The following is a 20,000-nucleotide window of genomic DNA, read 5'->3' on the forward strand; positions in this document are numbered from 1 at the left end:
CGTTTTTCACATACTGAAGTTAGCTACGTTTTTCACATACTGAAGTTAGCTACGTTTTTCACATACTGAAGTTAGCTACGTTTTTCACATACTGAAGTTAGCTACGTTTTTCACATACTGAAGTTAGCTACGTTTTTTCACTTACTGAAGTTAGCTACGTTTTTCACATACTGAAGTTAACTAAGTTATTTACATCATGATGTGATATCAGATTGAATTTACACCACCTGACATCAAATGACATATCACTGTATTGCACACATAGCATACACCTTACAAATAGAAGTCACGGTAGACAGGTTCTAATTTTGTCGTCAAACATTTGAAAACCACCTTATTGTTAATTCCTGTCAATCTGGTTAAGATTCTGTTTCCCTGTATTTTGTAGATGTGATGACGTCACTGTTTGAGTAAGCAAAGTATACGAGCATTTCGAAGTATCATAATTCGACACCACCACCCCCTAACCCCCCCCCCCCCCACACACACACACACATACACACCAAAAAAAAAACCGGCGTATTTTAGAATATTCGGAGGGGAATCTGTTCAATACAAAATATGTTGTCATTTCTGTGAGTGTATTTGACAACAATGTAACCTATAGTATACCTCAATTACAATGTAACCTATAGTATACCTCAATTACAATGTTACCTGTAGTATACCTCAATTACAATGTTACCTGTAGTATACCTCAATTACAATGTTACCTGTAGTATACCTCAATTACAATGTTACCTGTAGTATACCTCAATTACAATGTTACCTGTAGTATACCTCAATTACAATGTTACCTGTAGTATACCTCAATTACATATTATATATACTGACAACATAGTTACCTGTAGTATACCTCAATTACATATTATATATACTGACAACAATGTTACCTGTAGTATACCTCAATTACATATTATATATACTGGCAACATAGTTGATAAAATTTCCAAATTAGTAAAAGTTCTTGAGATGCTGTTAGTACATAGGGCAATAGAAAGTGAACTTCAGTTTTGTAGACCACCCACGTCGAGCTTTGCGAGGCGAGTTTTGTGTGCGTAGGCTACCAAAGTCGAGCATGCAGACCACACATGTCAAGCAAATGGAGAACAATGGTACATGTAACCGTGCTGTCCCACCAAATGAGAAAGACTTGGCCTACGTTTGAATCCCAAATAAACGGTTTTACTATCAGTAATTGCCTAAATGGACAAAGTAGGAAACATTAGGAACTAGGCAAAAGGATACTCAATAAAAAATTGTATGGTTCCGATTACGCTCAATGTTAGAATAGGTGGAGTAGGTAGACTTTTTTCATTATTATCATGTTTCTTCATATGTGAATGACTAGTTCAGGTAATTTATATTTTCTGTTGTTTTCCATAAATGGTCTCTGTGTTATTGGTTTCATCCCATCACATATACAGCCATTACAGATTGGAAGAACGTTACAGTTTTACATTGTCTTTTAAAGTTGATATCAGGTTCCACATCCACTATTTCTGGCGATTCTTCACAATTTTCGCGATTTTATCATTTTTTTTCTCGAATATGTAAAATTGAAATAGGTTTGGCAGTGGAAAACTAGTAGGGGTCGGATAACCGGAACTACACAATCTTTTTTATAAAGCCTAATTAATGAATTATTTAAAAACAATAACGTTTTGTGAAGATTTGAGAATAAGCTGATAAGCTGTCCTGTTTGGTTTTAGCTACGATTCTGTCCTGTTTGGTTTTAGTTACGATTCTGTCCTGTTTGGTTTTAGCTACGATTCTGTCCTGTTTGGTTTTAGTTACGATTCTGTCCTGTTTGGTTTTAGTTACGATTCTGTCCTCATTGGTTTTAGTTACGATTCTGTCCTGTTTGGTTTTAGTTACGATCCTGTCCTGTTTGGTTTTAGTTACGATTCTGTCCTGTTTGGTTTTAGTTACGATTCTGTCCTCATTGGTTTTAGTTACGATTCTGTCCTGTTTGGTTTTAGTTACGATCCTGTCCTCATTGGTTTTAGTTACGATTCTGTCCTGTTTGGTTTTAGTTACGATCCTGTCCTGTTTGGTTTTAGTTACGATTCTGTCCTGTTTGGTTTTAGTTACGATTCTGTCCTGTTTGGTTTTAGTTACGATTCTGTCCTGTTTGGTTTTAGTTACGATTCTGTCCTGTTTGGTTTTAGTTACGATTCTGTCCTGTTTGGTTTTAGTTACGATTCTGTCCTGTTTGGTTTTAGTTACGATTCTGTCCTGTTTGGTTTTAGTTACGATTCTGTCCTGTTTGGTTTTAGTTACGATTCTGTCCTCATTGGTTTTAGTTACGATTCTGTCCTGTTTGGTTTTAGCTACGATTCTGTCCTGTTTGGTTTTAGTTACGATCCTGTCCTGTTTGGTTTTAGTTACGATTCTGTCCTGTTTGGTTTTAGTTACGATTCTGTCCTGTTTGGTTTTAGCTACGATTCTGTCCTGTTTGGTTTTAGTTACGATTCTGTCCTGTTTGGTTTTAGTTACGATTCTGTCCTGTTTGGTTTTAGTTACGATTCTGTCCTGTTTGGTTTTAGCTACGATTCTGTCCTGTTTGGTTTTAGTTACGATTCTGTCCTGTTTGGTTTTAGTTACGATTCTGTCCTGTTTGGTTTTAGTTACGAACCTGTCCTCATTGGATTTAGTTACGATCCTGTCCTGTTTGGTTTTAGTTACGATTCTGTCCTGTTTGGTTTTAGTTACGATTCTGTCCTGTTTGGTTTTAGTTACGATTCTGTCCTGTTTGGTTTTAGTTACGATTCTGTCCTCATTGGTTTTAGTTACGATTCTGTCCTGTTTGGTTTTAGTTACGATCCTGTCCTGTTTGGTTTTAGTTACGATTCTGTCCTGTTTGGTTTTAGTTACGATTCTGTCCTCATTGGTTTTAGTTACGATTCTGTCCTGTTTGGTTTTAGTTACGATCCTGTCCTGTTTGGTTTTAGTTACGATTCTGTCCTGTTTGGTTTTAGTTACGATCCTGTCCTCATTGGTTTTAGCTACGATTCTGTCCTCATTGGTTTTAGTTACGATCCTGTCCTGTTTGGTTTTAGTTACGATTCTGTCCTGTTTGGTTTTAGCTACGATTCTGTCCTGTTTGGTTTTAGCTACGATTCTGTCCTGTTTGGTTTTAGCTACGATTCTGTCCTGTTTGGTTTTAGTTACGATTCTGTCCTGTTTGGTTTTAGTTACGATTCTGTCCTGTTTGGTTTTAGCTACGATTCTGTCCTGTTTGGTTTTAGCTACGATTCTGTCCTCATTGGTTTTAGTTACGATTCTGTCCTCATTGGTTTTAGTTACGATTCTGTCCTGTTTGGTTTTAGTTACGATTCTGTCCTGTTTGGTTTTAGCTACGATTCTGTCCTGTTTGGTTTTAGTTACGATTCTGTCCTGTTTGGTTTTAGCTACGATTCTGTCCTGTTTGGTTTTAGCTACGATTCTGTCCTGTTTGGTTTTAGCTACGATCCTGTCCTCATTGGTTTTAGTTACGATTCTGTCCTCATTGGTTTTAGTTACGATTCTGTCCTGTTTGGTTTTAGCTACGATTCTGTCCTGTTTGGTTTTAGTTACGATCCTGTCCTGTTTGGTTTTAGTTACGATTCTGTCCTGTTTGGTTTTAGTTACGATTCTGTCCTGTTTGGTTTTAGTTACGATTCTGTCCTGTTTGGTGTTAGTTACGATTCTGTCCTGTTTGGTTTTAGTTACGATTCTGTCCTGTTTGGTTTTAGCTACGATTCTGTCCTCATTGGTTTTAGTTACGATTCTGTCCTGTTTGGTTTTAGTTACGATTCTGTCCTGTTTGGTTTTAGTTACGATTCTGTCCTGTTTGGTTTTAGTTACGATTCTGTCCTGTTTGGTTTTAGTTACGATTCTGTCCTCATTGGTTTTAGTTACGATTCTGTCCTGTTTGGTTTTAGTTACGATTCTGTCCTGTTTGGTTTTAGTTACGATTCTGTCCTCATTGGTTTTAGTTACGATTCTGTCCTCATTGGTTTTAGTTACGATTCTGTCCTGATTGGTTTTAGTTACGATTCTGTCCTGTTTGGTTTTAGTTACGATTCTGTCCTGTTTGGTTTTAGTTACGATTCTGTCCTGTTTGGTTTTAGTTACGATTCTGTCCTCATTGGTTTTAGTTACGATTCTGTCCTCATTGGTTTTAGCTACGATTCTGTCCTGTTTGGTTTTAGTTACGATTCTGTCCTGTTTGGTTTTAGCTACGATTCTGTCCTGTTTGGTTTTAGCTACGATCCTGTCCTCATTGGTTTTAGTTACGATTCTGTCCTCATTGGTTTTAGTTACGATTCTGTCCTGATTGGTTTTAGTTACGATTCTGTCCTGTTTGGTTTTAGTTACGATTCTGTCCTGTTTGGTTTTAGTTACGATTCTGTCCTGATTGGTTTTAGTTACGATTCTGTCCTGTTTGGTTTTAGTTACGATTCTGTCCTGTTTGGTTTTAGTTACGATTCTGTCCTCATTGGTTTTAGTTACGATTCTGTCCTGATTGGTTTTAGTTACGATTCTGTCCTGTTTGGTTTTAGTTACGATTCTGTCCTGTTTGGTTTTAGCTACGATTCTGTCCTGTTTGGTTTTAGTTACGATTCTGTCCTGTTTGGTTTTAGTTACGATTCTGTCCTCATTGGTTTTAGTTACGATTCTGTCCTGTTTGGTTTTAGTTACGATTCTGTCCTCATTGGTTTTAGTTACGATTCTGTCCTGTTTGGTTTTAGCTACGATTCTGTCCTGTTTGGTTTTAGTTACGATTCTGTCCTGTTTGGTTTTAGTTACGATTCTGTCCTCATTGGTTTTAGTTACGATTCTGTCCTGTTTGGTTTTAGTTACGATTCTGTCCTCATTGGTTTTAGTTACGATTCTGTCCTGTTTGGTTTTAGCTACGATTCTGTCCTGTTTGGTTTTAGTTACGATTCTGTCCTGTTTGGTTTTAGTTACGATTCTGTCCTGTTTGGTTTTAGTTACGATTCTGTCCTGTTTGGTTTTAGTTACGATTCTGTCCTGTTTGGTTTTAGCTACGATTCTGTCCTGTTTGGTTTTAGTTACGATTCTGTCCTCATTGGTTTTAGTTACGATTCTGTCCTCATTGGTTTTAGTTACGATTCTGTCCTGTTTGGTTTTAGCTACGATTCTGTCCTGTTTGGTTTTAGTTACGATTCTGTCCTGTTTGGTTTTAGTTACGATTCTGTCCTCATTGGTTTTAGTTACGATTCTGTCCTGTTTGGTTTTAGTTACGATTCTGTCCTCATTGGTTTTAGTTACGATTCTGTCCTGTTTGGTTTTAGTTACGATTCTGTCCTCATTGGTTTTAGTTACGATTCTGTCCTGTTTGGTTTTAGCTACGATTCTGTCCTGTTTGGTTTTAGTTACGATTCTGTCCTGTTTGGTTTTAGTTACGATTCTGTCCTGTTTGGTTTTAGTTACGATTCTGTCCTGTTTGGTTTTAGTTACGATTCTGTCCTGTTTGGTTTTAGTTACGATTCTGTCCTCATTGGTTTTAGTTACGATTCTGTCCTGTTTGGTTTTAGTTACGATTCTGTCCTGTTTGGTTTTAGTTACGATTCTGTCCTGTTTGGTTTTAGTTACGATTCTGTCCTGTTTGGTTTTAGTTACGATTCTGTCCTCATTGGTTTTAGTTACGATTCTGTCCTGTTTGGTTTTAGTTACGATTCTGTCCTCATTGGTTTTAGTTACGATTCTGTCCTGTTTGGTTTTAGTTACGATTCTGTCCTGTTTGGTTTTAGTTACGATTCTGTCCTCATTGGTTTTAGTTACGATTCTGTCCTGTTTGGTTTTAGTTACGATTCTGTCCTGTTTGGTTTTAGTTACGATTCTGTCCTGTTTGGTTTTAGCTACGATTCTGTCCTGTTTGGTTTTAGTTACGATTCTGTCCTCATTGGTTTTAGTTACGATTCTGTCCTGTTTGGTTTTAGTTACGATTCTGTCCTGTTTGGTTTTAGTTACGATTCTGTCCTCATTGGTTTTAGTTACGATTCTGTCCTGTTTGGTTTTAGCTACGATTCTGTCCTGTTTGGTTTTAGCTACGATTCTGTCCTGTTTGGTGTTAGTTACGATTCTGTCCTGTTTGGTTTTAGTTACGATTCTGTCCTCATTGGTTTTAGTTACGATTCTGTCCTCATTGGTTTTAGTTACGATTCTGTCCTGTTTGGTTTTAGTTACGATTCTGTCCTCATTGGTTTTAGTTACGATTCTGTCCTGTTTGGTTTTAGTTACGATTCTGTCCTCATTGGTTTTAGTTACGATTCTGTCCTGTTTGGTTTTAGTTACGATTCTGTCCTGTTTGGTTTTAGCTACGATTCTGTCCTGTTTGGTTTTAGTTACGATTCTGTCCTGTTTGGTTTTAGTTACGATTCTGTCCTGTTTGGTTTTAGCTACGATTCTGTCCTCATTGGTTTTAGCTACGATTCTGTCCTGTTTGGTTTTAGTTACGATTCTGTCCTCATTGGTTTTAGCTACGATTCTGTCCTGTTTGGTTTTAGCTACGATTCTGTCCTGTTTGGTTTTAGTTACGATTCTGTCCTGTTTGGTTTTAGCTACGATTCTGTCCTGTTTGGTTTTAGCTACGATTCTGTCCTCATTGGTTTTAGCTACGATTCTGTCCTGTTTGGTTTTAGCTACGATTCTGTCCTGTTTGGTTTTAGCTACGATTCTGTCCTGTTTGGTTTTAGCTACGATTCTGTCCTGTTTGGTTTTAGCTACGATTCTGTCCTGTTTGGTTTTAGTTACGATTCTGTCCTGTTTGGTTTTAGTTACGATTCTGTCCTGTTTGGTTTTAGTTACGATTCTGTCCTCATTGGTTTTAGTTACGATTCTGTCCTCATTGGTTTTAGTTACGATTCTGTCCTGTTTGGTTTTAGTTACGATTCTGTCCTGTTTGGTTTTAGCTACGATTCTGTCCTGTTTGGTTTTAGCTACGATTCTGTCCTCATTGGTTTTAGTTACGATTCTGTCCTGTTTGGTTTTAGTTACGATTCTGTCCTCATTGGTTTTAGTTACGATTCTGTCCTCATTGGTTTTAGTTACGATTCTGTCCTCATTGGTTTTAGTTACGATTCTGTCCTGTTTGGTTTTAGTTACGATTCTGTCCTGTTTGGTTTTAGTTACGATTCTGTCCTGTTTGGTTTTAGTTACGATTCTGTCCTGTTTGGTTTTAGTTACGATTCTGTCCTGTTTGGTTTTAGCTACGATTCTGTCCTGTTTGGTTTTAGTTACGATTCTGTCCTGTTTGGTTTTAGTTACGATTCTGTCCTGTTTGGTTTTAGTTACGATTCTGTCCTGTTTGGTTTTAGTTACGATTCTGTCCTGTTTGGTTTTAGCTACGATTCTGTCCTGTTTGGTTTTAGTTACGATTCTGTCCTGTTTGGTTTTAGTTACGATTCTGTCCTGTTTGGTTTTAGTTACGATTCTGTCCTGTTTGGTTTTAGTTACGATTCTGTCCTGTTTGGTTTTAGTTACGATTCTGTCCTGTTTGGTTTTAGTTACGATTCTGTCCTGTTTGGTTTTAGCTACGATTCTGTCCTGTTTGGTTTTAGTTACGATTCTGTCCTGTTTGGTTTTAGTTACGATTCTGTCCTCATTGGTTTTAGCTACGATTCTGTCCTGTTTGGTTTTAGTTACGATTCTGTCCTGTTTGGTTTTAGTTACGATTCTGTCCTGTTTGGTTTTAGCTACGATTCTGTCCTGTTTGGTTTTAGTTACGATTCTGTCCTGTTTGGTTTTAGTTACGATTCTGTCCTCATTGGTTTTAGTTACGATTCTGTCCTGTTTGGTTTTAGTTACGATTCTGTCCTCATTGGTTTTAGCTACGATTCTGTCCTCATTGGTTTTAGTTACGATTCTGTCCTGTTTGGTTTTAGTTACGATTCTGTCCTGTTTGGTTTTAGTTACGATTCTGTCCTGTTTGGTTTTAGTTACGATTCTGTCCTGTTTGGTTTTAGTTACGATTCTGTCCTCATTGGTTTTAGTTACGATTCTGTCCTGTTTGGTTTTAGTTACGATTCTGTCCTCATTGGTTTTAGTTACGATTCTGTCCTCATTGGTTTTAGTTACGATTCTGTCCTGTTTGGTTTTATCTACGATTCTGTCCTGTTTGGTTTTAGTTACGATTCTGTCCTGTTTGGTTTTAGTTACGATTCTGTCCTCATTGGTTTTAGTTACGATTCTGTCCTGTTTGGTTTTAGCTACGATTCTGTCCTCATTGGTTTTAGCTACGATTCTGTCCTGTTTGGTTTTAGTTACGATTCTGTCCTGTTTGGTTTTAGTTACGATTCTGTCCTCATTGGTTTTAGTTACGATTCTGTCCTCATTGGTTTTAGTTACGATTCTGTCCTGTTTGGTTTTATCTACGATTCTGTCCTGTTTGGTTTTAGTTACGATTCTGTCCTGTTTGGTTTTAGTTACGATTCTGTCCTGTTTGGTTTTAGTTACGATTCTGTCCTGTTTGGTTTTAGTTACGATTCTGTCCTCATTGGTTTTAGTTACGATTCTGTCCTGTTTGGTTTTAGTTACGATTCTGTCCTGTTTGGTTTTAGTTACGATTCTGTCCTGTTTGGTTTTAGCTACGATTCTGTCCTCATTGGTTTTAGTTACGATTCTGTCCTGTTTGGTTTTAGTTACGATTCTGTCCTGTTTGGTTTTAGCTACGATTCTGTCCTGTTTGGTTTTAGTTACGATTCTGTCCTCATTGGTTTTAGTTACGATTCTGTCCTCATTGGTTTTAGTTACGATTCGGTCCTGTTTGGTTTTAGTTACGATTCTGTCCTGTTTGGTTTTAGCTACGATTCTGTCCTGTTTGGTTTTAGCTACGATTCTGTCCTCATTGGTTTTAGTTACGATTCTGTCCTGTTTGGTTTTAGTTACGATTCTGTCCTCATTGGTTTTAGTTACGATTCTGTCCTGTTTGGTTTTAGTTACGATTCTGTCCTGTTTGGTTTTAGCTACGATTCTGTCCTCATTGGTTTTAGTTACGATTCTGTCCTGTTTGGTTTTAGTTACGATTCTGTCCTCATTGGTTTTAGTTACGATTCTGTCCTGTTTGGTTTTAGTTACGATTCTGTCCTGTTTGGTTTTAGTTACGATTCTGTCCTGTTTGGTTTTAGTTACGATTCTGTCCTCATTGGTTTTAGTTACGATTCTGTCCTCATTGGTTTTAGTTACGATTCTGTCCTGTTTGGTTTTATCTACGATTCTGTCCTGTTTGGTTTTAGTTACGATTCTGTCCTGTTTGGTTTTAGTTACGATTCTGTCCTCATTGGTTTTAGTTACGATTCTGTCCTGTTTGGTTTTAGCTACGATTCTGTCCTCATTGGTTTTAGCTACGATTCTGTCCTGTTTGGTTTTAGTTACGATTCTGTCCTGTTTGGTTTTAGCTACGATTCTGTCCTGTTTGGTTTTAGCTACGATTCTGTCCTGTTTGGTTTTAGTTACGATTCTGTCCTGTTTGGTTTTAGTTACGATTCTGTCCTCATTGGTTTTAGTTACGATTCTGTCCTGTTTGGTTTTAGTTACGATTCTGTCCTGTTTGGTTTTAGCTACGATTCTGTCCTGTTTGGTTTTAGCTACGATTCTGTCCTGTTTGGTTTTAGTTACGATTCTGTCCTGTTTGGTTTTAGTTACGATTCTGTCCTCATTGGTTTTAGCTACGATTCTGTCCTGTTTGGTTTTAGTTACGATTCTGTCCTGTTTGGTTTTAGCTACGATTCTGTCCTGTTTGGTTTTAGTTACGATTCTGTCCTCATTGGTTTTAGCTACGATTCTGTCCTGTTTGGTTTTAGTTACGATTCTGTCCTGTTTGGTTTTAGTTACGATTCTGTCCTGTTTGGTTTTAGTTACGATTCTGTCCTGTTTGGTTTTAGTTACGATTCTGTCCTCATTGGTTTTAGTTACGATTCTGTCCTCATTGGTTTTAGTTACGATTCTGTCCTCATTGGTTTTAGTTACGATTCTGTCCTGTTTGGTTTTAGTTACGATTCTGTCCTGTTTGGTTTTAGTTACGATTCTGTCCTGTTTGGTTTTAGTTACGATTCTGTCCTGTTTGGTTTTAGTTACGATTCTGTCCTGTTTGGTTTTAGCTACGATTCTGTCCTGTTTGGTTTTAGTTACGATTCTGTCCTGTTTGGTTTTAGTTACGATTCTGTCCTGTTTGGTTTTAGTTACGATTCTGTCCTGTTTGGTTTTAGTTACGATTCTGTCCTGTTTGGTTTTAGCTACGATTCTGTCCTGTTTGGTTTTAGTTACGATTCTGTCCTGTTTGGTTTTAGTTACGATTCTGTCCTGTTTGGTTTTAGTTACGATTCTGTCCTGTTTGGTTTTAGTTACGATTCTGTCCTGTTTGGTTTTAGTTACGATTCTGTCCTGTTTGGTTTTAGTTACGATTCTGTCCTGTTTGGTTTTAGCTACGATTCTGTCCTGTTTGGTTTTAGTTACGATTCTGTCCTGTTTGGTTTTAGTTACGATTCTGTCCTCATTGGTTTTAGCTACGATTCTGTCCTGTTTGGTTTTAGTTACGATTCTGTCCTGTTTGGTTTTAGTTACGATTCTGTCCTGTTTGGTTTTAGCTACGATTCTGTCCTGTTTGGTTTTAGTTACGATTCTGTCCTGTTTGGTTTTAGTTACGATTCTGTCCTCATTGGTTTTAGTTACGATTCTGTCCTGTTTGGTTTTAGTTACGATTCTGTCCTCATTGGTTTTAGCTACGATTCTGTCCTCATTGGTTTTAGTTACGATTCTGTCCTGTTTGGTTTTAGTTACGATTCTGTCCTGTTTGGTTTTAGTTACGATTCTGTCCTGTTTGGTTTTAGTTACGATTCTGTCCTGTTTGGTTTTAGTTACGATTCTGTCCTCATTGGTTTTAGTTACGATTCTGTCCTGTTTGGTTTTAGTTACGATTCTGTCCTCATTGGTTTTAGTTACGATTCTGTCCTCATTGGTTTTAGTTACGATTCTGTCCTGTTTGGTTTTATCTACGATTCTGTCCTGTTTGGTTTTAGTTACGATTCTGTCCTGTTTGGTTTTAGTTACGATTCTGTCCTCATTGGTTTTAGTTACGATTCTGTCCTGTTTGGTTTTAGCTACGATTCTGTCCTCATTGGTTTTAGCTACGATTCTGTCCTGTTTGGTTTTAGTTACGATTCTGTCCTGTTTGGTTTTAGTTACGATTCTGTCCTCATTGGTTTTAGTTACGATTCTGTCCTCATTGGTTTTAGTTACGATTCTGTCCTGTTTGGTTTTATCTACGATTCTGTCCTGTTTGGTTTTAGTTACGATTCTGTCCTGTTTGGTTTTAGTTACGATTCTGTCCTGTTTGGTTTTAGTTACGATTCTGTCCTGTTTGGTTTTAGTTACGATTCTGTCCTCATTGGTTTTAGTTACGATTCTGTCCTGTTTGGTTTTAGTTACGATTCTGTCCTGTTTGGTTTTAGTTACGATTCTGTCCTGTTTGGTTTTAGCTACGATTCTGTCCTCATTGGTTTTAGTTACGATTCTGTCCTGTTTGGTTTTAGTTACGATTCTGTCCTGTTTGGTTTTAGCTACGATTCTGTCCTGTTTGGTTTTAGTTACGATTCTGTCCTCATTGGTTTTAGTTACGATTCTGTCCTCATTGGTTTTAGTTACGATTCGGTCCTGTTTGGTTTTAGTTACGATTCTGTCCTGTTTGGTTTTAGCTACGATTCTGTCCTGTTTGGTTTTAGCTACGATTCTGTCCTCATTGGTTTTAGTTACGATTCTGTCCTGTTTGGTTTTAGTTACGATTCTGTCCTCATTGGTTTTAGTTACGATTCTGTCCTGTTTGGTTTTAGTTACGATTCTGTCCTGTTTGGTTTTAGCTACGATTCTGTCCTCATTGGTTTTAGTTACGATTCTGTCCTGTTTGGTTTTAGTTACGATTCTGTCCTCATTGGTTTTAGTTACGATTCTGTCCTGTTTGGTTTTAGTTACGATTCTGTCCTGTTTGGTTTTAGTTACGATTCTGTCCTGTTTGGTTTTAGTTACGATTCTGTCCTCATTGGTTTTAGTTACGATTCTGTCCTCATTGGTTTTAGTTACGATTCTGTCCTGTTTGGTTTTATCTACGATTCTGTCCTGTTTGGTTTTAGTTACGATTCTGTCCTGTTTGGTTTTAGTTACGATTCTGTCCTCATTGGTTTTAGTTACGATTCTGTCCTGTTTGGTTTTAGCTACGATTCTGTCCTCATTGGTTTTAGCTACGATTCTGTCCTGTTTGGTTTTAGTTACGATTCTGTCCTGTTTGGTTTTAGCTACGATTCTGTCCTGTTTGGTTTTAGCTACGATTCTGTCCTGTTTGGTTTTAGTTACGATTCTGTCCTGTTTGGTTTTAGTTACGATTCTGTCCTCATTGGTTTTAGTTACGATTCTGTCCTGTTTGGTTTTAGTTACGATTCTGTCCTGTTTGGTTTTAGCTACGATTCTGTCCTGTTTGGTTTTAGCTACGATTCTGTCCTGTTTGGTTTTAGTTACGATTCTGTCCTGTTTGGTTTTAGTTACGATTCTGTCCTCATTGGTTTTAGCTACGATTCTGTCCTGTTTGGTTTTAGTTACGATTCTGTCCTGTTTGGTTTTAGCTACGATTCTGTCCTGTTTGGTTTTAGTTACGATTCTGTCCTCATTGGTTTTAGCTACGATTCTGTCCTGTTTGGTTTTAGTTACGATTCTGTCCTGTTTGGTTTTAGTTACGATTCTGTCCTCATTGGTTTTAGCTACGATTCTGTCCTCATTGGTTTTAGTTACGATTCTGTCCTGTTTGGTTTTATCTACGATTCTGTCCTGTTTGGTTTTAGCTACGATTCTGTCCTCTTTGGTTTTAGCTACGATTCTGTCCTCTTTGGTTTTAGCTACGATTCTGTCCTGTTTGGTTTTAGTTACGATTCTGTCCTCATTGGTTTTAGTTACGATTCTGTCCTGTTTGGTTTTAGTTACGATTCTGTCCTGTTTGGTTTTAGTTACGATTCTGTCCTGTTTGGTTTTAGTTACGATTCTGTCCTCATTGGTTTTAGTTACGATTCTGTCCTGTTTGGTTTTAGTTACGATTCTGTCCTGTTTGGTTTTAGTTACGATTCTGTCCTGTTTGGTTTTAGTTACGATTCTGTCCTGTTTGGTTTTAGTTACGATTCTGTCCTGTTTGGTTTTAGCTACGATTCTGTCCTGTTTGGTTTTAGCTACGATTCTGTCCTGTTTGGTTTTAGTTACGATTCTGTCCTGTTTGGTTTTAGCTACGATTCTGTCCTCATTGGTTTTAGTTACGATTCTGTCCTGTTTGGTTTTAGCTACGATTCTGTCCTGTTTGGTTTTAGTTACGATTCTGTCCTGTTTGGTTTTAGTTACGATTCTGTCCTCATTGGTTTTAGCTACGATTCTGTCCTCATTGGTTTTAGTTACGATTCTGTCCTGTTTGGTTTTATCTACGATTCTGTCCTGTTTGGTTTTAGCTACGATTCTGTCCTCTTTGGTTTTAGCTACGATTCTGTCCTCTTTGGTTTTAGTTACGATTCTGTCCTGTTTGGTTTTAGCTACGATTCGGTCCTGTTTGCTTTTAGCTACGATATTTAAACACTATTTGATGTTTACTATGGTTACATTGTCCAATTCTTGTAAAAGGTTCCCTTTTCATTCATATGTTGACACATTGCCCAAACCTTCAATTTTTAATAAAGTTTTGAGGAATAATACAACTTGTTTTGTAACAAAAAGACACGTGACAAACAAAATGAATCCGAATTTCAAATGATTCATGTCATATCGTAAGCAGATTTAAATAATCAGGAATACTTTCAATTTCAAACCTAGTATCACTTTACGTGAAGGCTAACAATAACAGGACACACCACAAACAAACAAACAAACAAAAAACAAACAGGCAAACAAACAATCAAACACACAGCGGCCGTAAGTTATGTCTACTTTGATTGAAAAGTGGTGGTCTTTTTTTTCATTCTGGTGACTACCAGTATTATCTTGCTTACGGGGTACTGCAAGAGAGGCACCCACGTGTGGAATGTATCACGTGACATAACACAACACTAGTATTAGTATGTGTCTCTAGTTGATGTGCCATCAGAGTCTAGGTGTACGTGTAAATGTGTTATCAGATTCTCGGTGTACGTGTAAATGTGTCATCACAGTCTAGGTGTACATGTAAATGTGTCAAGAGAGTCTAGGTGTACGTGTAAATGTGTCATCAGAGTCTAGGTGTACGTGTAAATGTGCCATCAGATTCTAGGTGTACGTGTAAATGTGTCATCACAGTCTAGGTGTACATGTAAATGTGTCAACAGAGTCTAGGTGTACGTGTAAATGTGTCATCACAGTCTAGGTGTACATGTAAATGTGTCAACAGAGTCTAGGTGTACGTGTAAATGTGTCAACAGAGTCTAGGTGTACGTGTAAATGTGTCATCAGAGTCTAGGTGTACGTGTAAATGTGTTATCAGAGGTTAGGTGTACGTGTAAATGTGTCAACAGAGTCTAGGTGTACGTGTAAATGTGTCAACAGAGTCTAGGTGTACGTGTAAATGTGTCATCAGAGTCTAGGTGTACGTGTAAATGTGTTATCAGAGTCTAGGTGTACGTGTAAATGTGTCATCAGAGTCTAGGTGTACGTGTAAATGTGTTATCAGAGTCTAGGTGTACGTGTAAATGTGTTATCAGAGTCTAGGTATACGTGTAAATGTGTCATCAGAGTCTAGGTGTACGTGTACATGTGTCATCAGAGTCTAGGTGTACGTGTAAATGTGTTATCAGAGTCTAGGTGTACGTGTAAATGTGTCATCACAGTCTAGGTGTAAATGTGTCATCAGAGTCTAGGTGTACGTGTAAATGTGTTATCAGAGTCTAGGTGTAAATGTGTCATCAGAGTCTAGGTGTACGTGTACATGTGTCATCAGAGTCTAGGTGTACATGTAATGTGTCATCAGAGTCTAGGTGTAAATGTGTCATCAGAGTCTAGGTGTACGTGTAAATGTGTCATCAGAGTATAGGTGTACGTGTAAATGTGTCATCAGAGTCTAGGTGTACGTGTAAATGTGTCATCAGAGTCTAGGTGTACGTGTAAATGTGTCATCAGAGTGTAGGTGAACGTGTAAATGTGTTATCAGAGTCTAGGTGTACGTGTAAATGTGTCATCACAGTCTAGGTGTACGTGTAAATGTGTCATCAGAGTATAGGTGTACGTGTAAATGTGTCTTCATAATCTAGGTGTACGTGTAAATGTGTCATCAGAGTCTAGGTGTACGTGTAAATGTGTCATCAGAGTATAGGTGTACGTGTAAATGTGTTATCACATTCTAGGTGTACGTGTAAATGTGTCATCACAGTCTAGGTGTACATGTAAATGTGTCAACAGAGTCTAGGTATACGTGTAAATGTGTCATCAGAGTCTAGGTGTACGTGTAAATGTGTCATCAGAGTCTAGGTGTACGTGTAAATGTGTCATCAGAGTCTAGGTGTACATGTAAATGTGTCAACAGAGTCTAGGTATACGTGTAAATGTGTCATCACAGTCTAGGTGTACATGTAAATGTGTCAACAGAGTCTAGGTATACGTGTAAATGTGTCATCAGAGTCTAGGTGTACGTGTAAATGTGTCATCAGAGTCTAGGTGTACGTGTAAATGTGTTATCAGAGTCTAGGTGTACGTGTAAATGTGTCATCACAGTATAGGTGTACGTGTAAATGTGTCATCAGAATCTAGGTGTACGTGTAAATGTGTCATCACAGTCTAGGTGTACGTGTAAATGTGTCATCAGAGTATAGGTGTACGTGTAAATGTGTTATCAGATTCTAGGTGTACGTGTAAATGTGTCATCACAGTCTAGGTGTACATGTAAATGTGTCAACAGAGTCTAGGTGTACGTGTAAATGTGTCATCAGAGTCTAGGTGTACGTGTAAATGTGTCATCAGAGTCTAGGTGTACGTGTAAATGTGTCATCAGAGTCTAGGTGTACGTGTAAATGTGTCATCAGAGTCTAGGTGTACGTGTAAATGTGTCATCAGAGTCTAGGTGTACGTGTAAATGTGTCAACAGAGTCTAGGTGTACGTGTAAATGTGTCAACAGAGTCTAGGTGTACGTGTAAATGTGTCATCAGAGTCTAGGTGTACGTGTAAATGTGTCAACAGAGTCTAGGTGTACGTGTAAATGTGTCATCAGAGTCTAGGTGTACGTGTAAATGTGTCATCACAGTCTAGGTGTACGTGTAAATGTGCCATCACAGTCTAGGTGTACGTGTAAATGTGTCATCAGAGTCTAGGTGTACGTGTAAATGTGTCATCAGAGTCTAGGTGTACGTGTAAATGTGTCAACAGAGTCTAGGTGTACGTGTAAATGTGTCATCAGAGTCTAGGTGTACGTGTAAATGTGTCATCAGAGTCTAGGTGTACGTGTAAATGTGTCATCAGAGTCTAGGTGTACGTGTAAATGTGTCATCAGAGTCTAGGTGTACGTGTAAATGTGCCATCAGAGTCTAGGTGTACGTGTAAATGTGCCATCAGAGTCTAGGTGTACGTGTAAATGTGTCATCACAGTCTAGGTGTACGTGTAAATGTGCCATCACAGTCTAGGTGTACGTGTAAATGTGTCATCAGAGTCTAGGTGTACGTGTAAATGTGTCATCAGAGTCTAGGTGTACGTGTAAATGTGTCATCAGAGTATAGGTGTACGTGTAAATGTGTCATCAGAGTCTAGGTGTACGTGTAAATGTGTCATCACAGTCTAGGTGTACGTGTACATGTGTCATCACAGTCTAGGTGTACGTGTACATGTGTCATCAGAGTCTAGGTGTACATGTAATGTGTCATCAGAGTCTAGGTGTAAATGTGTCATCAGAGTCTAGGTGTACGTGTAAATGTGTCAAGCGAGTCTAGGTGTACATGTAAATGTGTCAAGAGAGTCTAGGTGTACATGTAAATGTGTCAACAGAGTCTAGGTGTACGTGTAAATGTGTCATCAGAGTCTAGGTGTACGTGTAAATGTGTCATCAGAGTCTAGGTCTACGTGTAAATGTGTCATCAGAGTCTAGGTGTACGTGTAAATGTGTCAAGCGAGTCTAGGTGTACATGTAAATGTGTCAAGAGAGTCTAGGTGTACATGTAAATGTGTCATCAGAGTCTAGGTGGACGTGTAAATGTGTCAAGAGAGTCTAGGTGTAAATGTGTCATCAGAGTCTAGGTGTACGTGTAAATGTGTCATCAGAGTATAGGTGTACGTGTAAATGTGTCATCAGAGTCTAGGTGTACGTGTAAATGTGTCATCAGAGTCTAGGTGTACGTGTAAATGTGTCATCAGAGTGTAGGTGAACGTGTAAATGTGTTATCAGAGTCTAGGTGTACGTGTAAATGTGTCATCACAGTCTAGGTGTACGTGTAAATGTGTCATCAGAGTATAGGTGTACGTGTAAATGTGTCATCATAATCTAGGTGTACGTGTAAATGTGTCATCAGAGTCTAGGTGTACGTGTAAATGTGTCATCAGAGTATAGGTGTACGTGTAAATGTGTTATCACATTCTAGGTGTACGTGTAAATGTGTCATCACAGTCTAGGTGTACATGTAAATGTGTCAACAGAGTCTAGGTATACGTGTAAATGTGTCATCAGAGTCTAGGTGTACGTGTAAATGTGTCATCAGAGTCTAGGTGTACGTGTAAATGTGTCATCAGAGTCTAGGTGTACATGTAAATGTGTCAACAGAGTCTAGGTATACGTGTAAATGTGTCATCACAGTCTAGGTGTACATGTAAATGTGTCAACAGAGTCTAGGTATACGTGTAAATGTGTCATCAGAGTCTAGGTATACGTGTAAATGTGTCATCAGAGTCTAGGTGTACGTGTAAATGTGTCATCAGAGTCTAGGTGTACGTGTAAATGTGTCATCAGAGTCTAGGTGTACGTGTAAATGTGTCATCACAGTATAGGTGTACGTGTAAATGTGTCATCAGAATCTAGGTGTACGTGTAAATGTGTCATCACAGTCTAGGTGTACGTGTAAATGTGTCATCAGAGTATAGGTGTACGTGTAAATGTGTTATCAGATTCTAGGTGTACGTGTAAATGTGTCATCACAGTCTAGGTGTACATGTAAATGTGTCAACAGAGTCTAGGTGTACTTGTAAATGTGTCATCAGAGTCTAGGTGTACGTGTAAATGTGTCATCAGAGTCTAGGTGTACGTGTAAATGTGTCATCAGAGTCTAGGTGTACGTGTAAATGTGTCATCAGAGTCTAGGTGTACGTGTAAATGTGTCATCAGAGTCTAGGTGTACGTGTAAATGTGTCAACAGAGTCTAGGTGTACGTGTAAATGTGTCAACAGAGTCTAGGTGTACGTGTAAATGTGTCATCAGAGTCTAGGTGTACGTGTAAATGTGTCAACAGAGTCTAGGTGTACGTGTAAATGTGTCATCAGAGTCTAGGTGTACGTGTAAATGTGTCATCACAGTCTAGGTGTACGTGTAAATGTGCCATCACAGTCTAGGTGTACGTGTAAATGTGTCATCAGAGTCTAGGTGTACGTGTAAATGTGTCATCAGAGTCTAGGTGTACGTGTAAATGTGTCAACAGAGTCTAGGTGTACGTGTAAATGTGTCATCAGAGTCTAGGTGTACGTGTAAATGTGTCATCAGAGTCTAGGTGTACGTGTAAATGTGTCATCAGAGTCTAGGTGTACGTGTAAATGTGTCATCAGAGTCTAGGTGTACGTGTAAATGTGCCATCAGAGTCTAGGTGTACGTGTAAATGTGCCATCAGAGTCTAGGTGTACGTGTAAATGTGTCATCACAGTCTAGGTGTACGTGTAAATGTGCCATCACAGTCTAGGTGTACGTGTAAATGTGTCATCAGAGTCTAGGTGTACGTGTAAATGTGTCATCAGAGTCTAGGTGTACGTGTAAATGTGTCATCAGAGTCTAGGTGTACGTGTAAATGTGTCATCAGAGTCTAGGTGTACGTGTAAATGTGTCATCAGAGTGTAGGTGAACGTGTAAATGTGTTATCAGAGTCTAGGTGTACGTGTAAATGTGTCATCACAGTCTAGGTGTACGTGTAAATGTGTCATCAGAGTATAGGTGTACGTGTAAATGTGTCATCATAATCTAGGTGTACGTGTAAATGTGTCATCAGAGTCTAGGTGTACGTGTAAATGTGTCATCAGAGTATAGGTGTACGTGTAAATGTGTTATCACATTCTAGGTGTACGTGTAAATGTGTCATCAGAGTCTAGGTGTACATGTAAATGTGTCAACAGAGTCTAGGTATACGTGTAAATGTGTCATCAGAGTCTAGGTGTACGTGTAAATGTGTCATCAGAGTCTAGGTGTACGTGTAAATGTGTCATCAGAGTCTAGGTGTACATGTAAATGTGTCAACAGAGTCTAGGTATACGTGTAAATGTGTCATCACAGTCTAGGTGTACATGTAAATGTGTCAACAGAGTCTAGGTATACGTGTAAATGTGTCATCAGAGTCTAGGTGTACGTGTAAATGTGTCATCAGAGTCTAGGTGTACGTGTAAATGTGTCATCAGAGTCTAGGTGTACGTGTAAATGTGTCATCACAGTATAGGTGTACGTGTAAATGTGTCATCAGAATCTAGGTGTACGTGTAAATGTGTCATCACAGTCTAGGTGTACGTGTAAATGTGTCATCAGAGTATAGGTGTACGTGTAAATGTGTTATCAGATTCTAGGTGTACGTGTAAATGTGTCATCACAGTCTAGGTGTACATGTAAATGTGTCAACAGAGTCTAGGTGTACTTGTAAATGTGTCATCAGAGTCTAGGTGTACGTGTAAATGTGTCATCAGAGTCTAGGTGTACGTGTAAATGTGTCATCAGAGTCTAGGTGTACGTGTAAATGTGTCATCAGAGTCTAGGTGTACGTGTAAATGTGTCATCAGAGTCTAGGTGTACGTGTAAATGTGTCAACAGAGTCTAGGTGTACGTGTAAATGTGTCAAC

The 20,000-nt window shown here is 38.5% G+C and overlaps 1 protein-coding gene across 1 annotated transcript in view; it reads left to right on the plus strand.

Annotated features, from left to right (window-relative positions):
• LOC144450355 (aromatic-L-amino-acid decarboxylase-like) overlaps window positions 1-20,000 on the plus strand; it is a 50,210-nt gene that overhangs the window by 4,253 nt on the left and 25,957 nt on the right. The window lies entirely within an intron of this gene.

Source organism: Glandiceps talaboti, chromosome 19 (genome assembly GCF_964340395.1).
Source record: "Glandiceps talaboti chromosome 19, keGlaTala1.1, whole genome shotgun sequence".
Taxonomy (NCBI): Eukaryota; Metazoa; Hemichordata; class Enteropneusta; family Spengelidae; genus Glandiceps; species Glandiceps talaboti.